The sequence below is a fragment of the Mus caroli genome, chromosome 17, assembly GCF_900094665.2.
Source record: "Mus caroli chromosome 17, CAROLI_EIJ_v1.1, whole genome shotgun sequence".
NCBI lineage: Eukaryota > Metazoa > Chordata > Mammalia > Rodentia > Muridae > Mus > Mus caroli.
Window position 1 is genome coordinate 22,513,811 of NC_034586.1, and position 9,938 is coordinate 22,523,748.

Genomic DNA, 9,938 nt, shown 5'->3' on the forward strand with positions numbered 1-9,938 from the left:
ATGGTTCAAGGTCAGTTCTAGCCTGGACTCTTCCAGATGTGTCTGTCTCTGGCTATGTCTCCCTTTTATCTACAATAAACTTTCCCCTTCACTGTTCCTGGGAGCAGTCATGTCCGTTTCTTTCCTTTTTCTTTTTTTCCATTTGAAACCCATGTAATTTCTACAGACTCCTTTGTGGTGGGCAAGGGGGGGTGAAGTTTGGGAGTGAGGTGTTTGGGAATGGAGAGAAACTAAAAAGACATCATCAAGGAATTGGGGCTGCGTGTGGCTCAGTGATAAAAGGGTTGCTGGGAAATAGGAGGTGGGTCTTAGTCTTGATAAAAATAATTTTTGTTAAAATGGACTCAGAAGAAGTTGAGAACCATCTCGTGGGCAGGCAAGCTGTAAATCTCAGCTGTGCCGGCCGGGAGGAGAGATGTAAGAAGAGGCCAAGAGATGTAAGAAAAGGCCAAGAAAAGGTTGCAGGCTGGGCAACGGAGGTCTCAGAGCAGCTTGTGCGGGTGCGGGGTAAATGGGTGAGGGGAGAGCTGTCTTCTGGGAATAATGCCCGAGGTGTCATGGCAAGCAAGGTCGGCTTTTAGTCTAGTTTACTAAGCATCCTTCCTTTCCTTTGAAATTTTAAAGAGGGGCAATTTGCAGTGCTTCTCTATCTTAAAATTGGTGTGTCATCAAGGGAACAGGAGGTGGGAGGCCAAGCAGATTTGGACAGAGTCCATCCTCAGTGGTGTCCGAGCCGGCTAATGCCTGTCGAAGTACCCAACAGATATATCTTGGTTGGTTGGCTGATTTATAAGAAAGGGTTCATACACTCCAGGCCAGCTCTTAACTTTTGATCCTCTGGGCTCCACCTCCCCAGTACTGGAATGATAGGAATGAGACACCAAGCCAAGCTAGAAAGGGTCCCAAAGCCCTGGGTTCCGTCCCCGACACAAAACCAGAAACTGAAGCCAGAGAAGCATCGATGAGCTTGTTTCAGGTCCTACAAAGCGGTTCCATTAGGGGTTCCAGCCAGAGGTCCTGCTTACTCCGCTACCCGGAGAGAACATGCCGAGACTCAACTCCAGCCGCAGAGGGCGCTGTTCTGCTTTCCTGAGGCAGGAAGCGCAACTCGCGTCCCTTCTGTGCTTGGGCTACAGGAAATGTCATTTCCGGGCCTGCATGCACGCCACCGGAACCGGAACCGGTGAGTAGTAGTGGTTCCGCCAGGACCCAGATTGCAGGTGAACACCAGGCAGTTCCATCCCTTGGTGACCTCGGACCGCAGCGTAAACCTCAAACACCATCTCAATGCCCCCTCCCACATGCTCTGAAAGACCTTCCCGGCTGTCCAAGAAACTGCGGCAGAAGTAGAGCATCTGCTCTATGCCCATTCGCAAGGACAAGGACCAGGTACATCCAAGGGTCCTCGAGTTCTAGTTACTCTAGGGCGTGTAGCTCATGCACCCCGTTATCATGAAATCCTGCAGGAGTCACATACCCCGAGACCTCAGCAAGGCGGCAGAGTGACTACCGACAAGCTAGACCAGAGCCACTACAGTGCATTGAGTCCCCTTTGCCCTTGTCACAAGCAGACTGTCTCCAGGTACAGATCTGACCATTGTTTTAGGGAATGAAGTGAGATAAAGTGAGGGGCTTTGTGTATTGGATGGACTTGCGTATTGGATGGACATCTGATGGTTGAGAGGTAAATTAGTAAAATTATATATATATATATATATAACGGGAGTGAAGTGGAAAGAGTGGCGAGGCCAGTGATAGGCAGGCCGGGCTGGGCAGTTCCGAGTGCGCACTGCTCTTACAGAGAAACTGAGTGTAGCGCCCAGCGCCCACGTCTGGCAGCGCACAATTGCCTGTAATTCCAGCTGCAGGGAGATCCCATGCCCTGGGCTCTGCAGTCATGTGACATACAGACGTATACACATCATTATACATAGACCTTTAATCCCAGCACGGAGGAGGCAGACAAATCTCTAAGTTTGAGGCCAGCCTGGTCTACACAGATCTAGATCCAGGATAGTCAGAGCTATATAGAGAGGCCCTGTCTTGAAAAACCAATATGAACCTGAAAATGTTTGCCTTATATAAAGGAGAACGTCAAGAGTCTTCAGGCCACTGCAACCTTGCAAATCGCTCTCCTTTGCAAACAAGCTGGAAAATTCATATTCTCTTCTTTCTCCACATATCCTTCCTGCTACTGCTCTGTTCCTCATTTCATAGTCCGGTTTCTCAAAAGAGTCGTCTCCACCTGCCAGGCATAGTGATCTATGCTTTTATTCCTGGCACTCGGGAGATAGGAGCATGAGACTCTCAGGCCAGCCTGGTTTACAGAGCAAGTTCCAGGACAGCAAGGAGACAATTGTCTCAAAAGACAGACAGACACAAAGAGAGCCAGAGAGGGGACTACCCTGTGTTCCCATTCACTCATGGATGCTCTCCAGTGTCATCCCTGTCCCAGCTGCTTAGGCTGGGGTTATCAGTAACCTGTGTGGCTAAATCCAGTGGCCACATTCATTGGAGGTGACACCATCCCTTCTATATAAGTATGCTTATGCTTACAGTTGCTGGCAACGTCTCAGACTCCTTTTCTGGGTATTTCTCTCCTCTGATCCCTGACTCCTGGAGTTCCAGGCCTGGGTCCAATCTATTATTTTTCTACCTATACACATATATAGCCTTCTATTCTCCAGGCTTAAGAGAAGTGCTCTGTGGTAGCAGTGCCCCAGTTTTTGGATTTAATTTGAGAAATGGCATCACTATTTAGCTTAAGTTGTTTGGTAACTGTGCCCTGCTGCTGAGACACGGGCTCAGACTTCTAAAGCACTCTTGGTCCTAACATTCCTGCTGCTTCTAAAATCTGATTTTTCTTCTCAGCTTCTATATCTTAATAAGTGACATATCTCACCAGATGTCAAGACTTGACATGACACTCAGCCCTCACAGAGTGGGGTCATCTATCTCCCTGTAATCCTGACACTCGTTGTCCTATTGTGACAAAAGCCTTTGTGTCAGCTTAGCCACTCCTCATATCTCCTTTTCTGAACAGAAATGGTGCTTGTGTATTTCCTTGTTAACTCTTTTCTGCCTCTCACACTTTAGTTGTGTGTGCCAGAGAGCCATCTTGTTTGCTGGCTAGGCTCAGTCCAGAGCCTGGCCCCCCAACAGAGCTCTGTCAACACCTGAGTAGGAAAAAAAAAAACCTTATTAACTAGATGAATATAAAAGGTATGGCATAAAGGACTTTAAAATATATGTTTATACATCACATAGATGTATATGTGTTTTCTTTTAGATATGAAGAAACTAAAAGTCAGGTTAAATAATACAGAACATGTAGCTGGTGATGACGTCAGATTTATGATCTTCCTGAGTGCTGCTGGACTTACAGGCATATGCTGCCACGGTAGACCTCTGCAGTGCCAGGTCTTGGGAGTTGTAAGCATATCCCCCACCATTGCTGTCTTCACTCCCAGACGCAGGGTAATTCTGTGGTTGTGGTGCTGGTCTGACCTAAGACATCAGGCAACCACAGGACAAGTATACAGCACAAAAAAAGCTAGCTCTGGCTGCCACGACTGTTTTGTTCAGAAGTTCAGCCCACGTGTTCCTGACAGCTTCCTCCGTGTGCTGTGCATACAGTTTGAGAATACTACAAAGGTTAGCAGGTCAGCAGGGTAGTCCTAGTGTACAGAAACCAGTAAGTCATCTACATCAAACGGGTACAGCATAAGAAGGCCAAGGGCGCAGCTGTCTACGTGGACACCCAACCCAGCAAAGTAGGGTTCCCTGGCTGGGTGCACATGTCAGAGCTTTCTGAACAGGTGGTCATGTCCAGGCAGGTGTAGTGGCATCAACAAGGGACTACAGCAGCAGTTTGCAACCTGCAGGTTAAGACCCCACAGGGGTTCATATCAGATATTTATATGACCATTCATAAGAGCAAAGTTACAGTTATGAAGCGGCAGTGAGATAATTTTATGGCTGGGGCCTCCACTACATGAGAAACTGCATTACAGGGTCGCGGCGTTTGAAAGGTTGAGAACCACTGTTTTCCTTTTCCAGGTGCTTCTGTCTTGATGCTGTACCCTGAATCGGATGGCAAGAGGGCCCACAAATTCTAAGTACCACTTGTTCACTAAGAAGAGTCCCGAGAGAGAACAGGGCAGAGCTCTCTTCCTGGGCCTCCCCACTCAGCTAAGAAGTGCTGTTCACCTGTTCACTCTCATTTCACATGCTGGAGAAGCTTTCTTCTCTGAGCGTCAGCTCTATAAACTGCGTGGTTAGGGTCTCCTCTTCTTAGTTCCTGCACTGTTATCCAGCAGTTGGTGAGAATCCAGATTTTTTTTTTCCCCTAAGTATCTTGCCAGCCAGCGCTGTAAGCAACGTTTCCATCCCTTGCCAGCATATCACTGAGCTGTGGGGACCTCAGAGAATCCAGGGTCTCGAGGCTGGCTGGCAGGGGGAACCCCAGAGAAGAGCCACTGCTCAAGATTAGGGAGATTTAAATTCCTCCCACTTACAGCTCGGTGTTCTCTCCTAACAGGTGATTGGGCTTTAGCACAGATGTGAAGCACGGTCGCCCTGGGAAGTCATTCTTTGATCAGAATGCATCAAACAGGTTTTATTCCTTTGCATGCTGCAGTGGAACACAGGGCCTTGAGTATGTCAGACACACGCTGGACCTCCTAACTCCACCTCCTGTTCTCCCTGTATGCAAAGCAACAACTGATAGACATGGAGGCACACACAGTTAATGTTAGCATCCAGGAGGCAGAGGCTGGTGGATCTTTGAGTTCAAGGTCAACCTGAGAGACAGTATCTCAAAAAAAAAAAAAAAAAAAAAAAAGGTTAAAAGCAAGAAGTACTCTTTTTTGTATTGCTTACTTTTTAATCAATTACTGTAATTTTTACATAAGGTCTCACTATGTAACCCTAGCAGGTTGGTCTTGAAGTCATAATCCTTGCCTCTGGAATGTAGGTAAGCAATGCCTGTCTTTAGGCTGTGAGTATTGAAGTTCGCCCACCCAGCCCGACTGTAGGGGTGACAAGCTTGTTCTCTTACTTCCCACCCTCTCACTTGTTCATATTCCCGAGGGCGAAGTGTGTGTCTCACGTGAAGGTTAGTAATTCTTAAATCCACACAAACTTGATTTGTGTTTGTAGAATATATACCCAGCTTAGAGAGTGGTTGCCCACCACATCAGAGCTGTAACCTGCTGTGCGAGGAGGGTAAGTGACATAAAAAGGGACTAAACTAGGAAATCCTGTGTCCATGGTTTTTGTTACTTTAGGTATTGTGAGATCTGTTTCTATGTTATGTTGGTATAGGTGGTTTTGCCTGCATGTGTATCTGTGTATCGTGCATATGCAGTGCCTGAGGAGGTCAAAAGAGGGCATCACCAACTCCAAGAGGGTTGCAAGCCACTGTGTGGGTGCTGAGGATGAGACCAGAGTCCTCTGGAAGAGCAGTCAATGCTCTTAACTAAGCCTGCTCTTCAATCCCACAGTGATGGTATTTTCTATCAAGTTTTGTCTTCACTCCCAGTCAGCTTAAGCTTGGAAGTCCAAAAGTTGGATTTGATACAAAGTTTACAGTTGTGCAAGAGGTCTCTAGAGGAACAGAACCTATAGGATGAACATATACAAAAGGGACATTTATTAGATTACCTACACACTGTGACATGGGTAATTCAAAAGTGGCAGTCTTCACACTGGAGAGCCAAGACTCCAGGAGCTACTCAGTTGTAGCTGGCTTTAACTACTTTGCAGGTTCTTTCTTCCACCCTTCTCTACTCAGCCCTTTCAACCCCCTAACACTAGATAAGAGAGGTAAAAGGATAGAGAGGAAATGAAGGAGATTTCTGAACTACTTGCTGATTAGGGGTGTCGAGTTCCTTGGGGCAAGTTTGATCTTTGCCATCAAGGTATCTAATTTCTTCTCGTTTCTTCTTTATGCATAACAAACCATGACCATCACCAAACCAACCGACAATCCACTCTGCTTCTCAGGGCCCTAGCATTTATATCACCTCTAAAAAGTTCCCAGGATTTCAAATGGTGCACACTTGCAGAAGCTATCTGCAGGTGGCAAAAATCACACCTCTGCTAGAGCAGGAGTCAAATCACCGTCAGCTGCTGCAGACAGCCTGAAGCATACCATGATTAACAAAAGCACATTCCTATAATGTTTCTGGTTTGTTTAAAAAAGCATAAATTAGTCGGGCATGGTAGCGCATGCCTTTACTCCCAGCACTTGGGAGGCAGAGGCAGGCAGATTTCTGAGTTCGAGGCCAGCCTGGTCTACAAAGTGAGTTCCAGAACAGCCAGGGCTATACAGAGAAACCCTGTCTTGAAAAACAAACAAACAAACAAAAAAACAAAAAAAAATTCAAAAATTGTCACTACATCTTCCCTCTTCTTTTTTAAAGCATTAATTGTGCTGTGTATAGGGAGGGAATTATAAATGGAGACATTTTTAATGAAATACGTGCCTTTTGAGTCAGTGGCCAAAGTTCTCAGGAGACTTCTGCTCAATTCTAATTTTTATAACTTTTGATATCTAGAGCTTTTCATTTCCTGTGGAAATATAAACAAATGAGTGCCCCCCAGCTTCCATCTAATATTAACACATTCTCATCATGCATAGGCTGATTTAATTTCACAGTTTCTTCTATAACCCAGTGTTTCTCAGCTGCTGTTGTGCCTTTCTCAGTAACATTCAGAAAATTAAAAGTTAACAGAGCACTATTGAGTATACCCCTGGGGGTCTTTAGCCTTCCTTTTTTGTTTTATAAGCATTTCCTTTAAGGTGCGATTAGCTCTTTCTACAACTGCTTGTCCTGTAGAATTGTGTGTTATACTCACAGTGTGCTTTATATTGTAATATGCAAAGAATTGTTTCATCTTACTGGAGACATGTGTGGGAGCATTGTTAGTCTTAATTTGCACAGATATCCCCCACAATAGTCATTACTTTCAGTAAATGGGAACTCACAGAGTCAGCCTTTTCAGAACTCGAAGGAGTTGCCCACTGAAACCCTGAGTAGCCATGGTACGGTGTACAAATGGTAGTTTTCCAAATTCTGCAAATGAAACACATCCATCTGCCAGACTTCATTTCTTTGGTGCCCCTAGGGTTACTTCCGGCAGGCACTGGAGTTTGGTTATACAAAAAATAAGTAGGCCATTTCCTTATAATTTCCTTGGTGTATTGCCAAGAGATAGAAATTTTTTTCTTTAAATCTTTAATGTTAACATGGTGTTTTAAATGGAGTTTTGAAGCATCGAACGGTCAATTTCTTCATTTCCTAGTGCTAACGGGCCTGCCAAGCCTGTGTGATCCTGAATATCGGTGAGATGATGGATAGTTTCTAATTCTGATTGTCTGTTGCAGTTGCATAAATAACAAGGTTAATTCTGAATTATCAGGAATAAATTCAACAGTTTCTATATGCAAAACAACTCTTTCTGCATATTGAGGGTCAGTAATTATATTAAGGAGGTTCAGGAAAATCTCATAATGCCATAAGAATTGCATACTGCTCTGATTTGTGAACTGAAATATATGGGCTTTGGATTACTTTGGTCATTTTGTCTGATTTATAATCTGCCATTCCCAACTCTTGGCATCAGTATAGAATATGAGTGCTTCAGGAATTTTATAATATGTGGGAAAATCCAATTTGTTTCTTTTTATTTTTTTACTATACAAACTAAAGATGCCTGCTCTTAGGATATTTGTTGTCAGTTTCTCCCAAACAGTTGCTACAAGCTCTTTGCCAATCTCAACATTAGTATAAGGTATTAGTATAAGGTCTCAACATTAGTATAAGGTAGCTACCAGGTCTGTTCCTGGCAATTGTCGTACCTTTTTTTTTTTTTTTTTTTTTTGTCCAGACAGGGTTTCTCTGTGTAGCCCTGTAGACCAGGCTGGCCTCGAACTCAGAAATCCACCTGCCTCTGCCTCCTGAGTGCTGGGATTAAAGGTGTGTGACATCACGCTGGGCTTGTCGTACCTTTTATGATTAAATCAGAAACTTTTTTTTTGATGTAAGCCTTTAATTTTTTTACTTTGTCAATGTCTAAGAGAATTCCATCCTATAATACCATCTCCCCTTTGCCTAATGAGTCCAGGAGAAGGATGAATTGAAGGCAAAATATTCAAAATACAATCAAGTTTAGGACAATTTGGTCTACATAAGCATCTAGCAGTCTCTGTTCTACCAGAGTTCGTTCGTTCTCTCTCTCTCTGCTTCAGCTGTTAACTATCTTGGACTATATAACATTTGAGGCAAATTACTTAACTCTTGAGTGTTATGCCCATTTAGGAAGCGTTTGCAAACCCGAAAGACCACCAAAGAGCCTCACCACAGTCAGTGATGCCGCAGAATGGGAGGGTGAAGCCCTGAGCCCAGTTTCAGGCAAGTATTTATAGAGGCAAGCAGACAAGTAAGGGGGTTTCCAGCTTGGCACACATCTGATTGGGGGGCTATGACAGAATTTGTTGCCCTTTAAAATGATTGGCTGAGGCTGGAAGCCAAACCAGAAACTTTTAACTACTGCCTTTTTCCTGATTGGTGGTCACTACGGAATGACCTGGAAACTGGTGCTACATGCAGGCTTCTTGGGTAACTTGAGTTCAACCTTAGGTCAGGTTTTCTAAGACGGAGCCTGAATCCAAGAAGGAGTTGGTCTGGACCCTCATGAGTAGTTAATCCAATGGTAGGCCATGCTAACTAATATCTCACTTTTAATATTCAAAGCTTCTTCTCTCCACCATGTTAATCACTGTAACACTGTGGACCAGCCTTTGGCACAGCTGTCACCGATCCCTTCCAGTTTTGGGGAATACTATTTTGAGTAGCCCAGTTATTTAAGATTTGTTTCACATAAGGTGAGTGCATCCTTATATGAAATCATGCCTTCTTTAAAACGTCTTAGATGTATCATTTTATTAGGACACAACCCTATCTCATCATAACCTGTTCCACACCATTAGCAGGCATATGCTATATGACTACTGGCAAACTGGTGGTCATCTTGTAACCCAAGGCTCTAACTCTGTAACCGCCTCTAACTCTGGTTGCATGGTTGGTTTGAGATCAACCCTTTCTTCCAAAATGGGATGTTTCATCAGATTGTCCTCCTGCTTTTCTCTGCCCGATTGCCCTCTGCTGTAGTGCCTTTCCAACTCTTTCCTCCTGCAGGAAACTCTTGCTCTCTTGCTCAGTCACCGGGACTGAGCCCTTTTGTTCTCCCTTTCCCAGCATTCCTTGCCTTCCCAGTGCTTCCACCTCCACCCGCAGTTTTCCAGTTGCCCAGCCAACACTGCAACCCTTTCAGAAATGAGAGAACAGAGTGATCCTTTTTTTCTTGTTTTCCCATTTCAGCCTTTTTTTGTTTCTCAGGCTGCTCCATTTCCACCAGCAGTTTTCCCAACTGCTCAGCCATTCTCTCAAAGGTTTTTGAAACAGATTATAGGGCAAAGAAGGAAAAAACAAAACAAAAAACAGAAAACCCCCTCTGGGAGCAGAGCAGGGGATATCCTAGCAGTAGCAGTCACAATAAATTTTTTGCTGGCATTTGGGGGAGAAAATGGAAATCCATTCCGTCATTCCCTGCAGTTTCCTCTACGGCATTTGACGTCAGATTTCCTATTCTGCTTAGTCCCAAGTTGGGCGTTACTTGTAACTGGTCTTTGGCTTCTTTGTGGGTTCTTTTTTCTTCCAGCCTTCTCCATGCTTTTTCTTCAGCCCTTTCAACCCAACACTAGATAAGAGAGAAAAAAGAATAGAGAGCAAAGGAGATCTATCCCCTGAATAAAGTCAGGGATCAGAAAGGGGTTGACATTATTGTTGGACTACTTCTTGCTGATTAGGGGTGTGGAGTTCCTTGGAGCAAGTTTGATCTTTGCCACCAAGATACCTAATTTCTTCTTGCTT

At 44.5% G+C, this 9,938-nt stretch overlaps 1 long non-coding RNA gene across 1 annotated transcript; it reads left to right on the forward strand.

Annotated features, from left to right (window-relative positions):
- Positions 1–1,206: 1,206 nt before the first annotated feature.
- LOC115029702 lies at positions 1,207–4,818 on the forward strand. The gene is made up of 3 exons (XR_003835248.1): positions 1,207–1,684; positions 4,060–4,322; positions 4,541–4,818. It is a non-coding gene; the product is annotated as an uncharacterized LOC115029702 (long non-coding RNA).
- Positions 4,819–9,938: the final 5,120 nt, after the last annotated feature.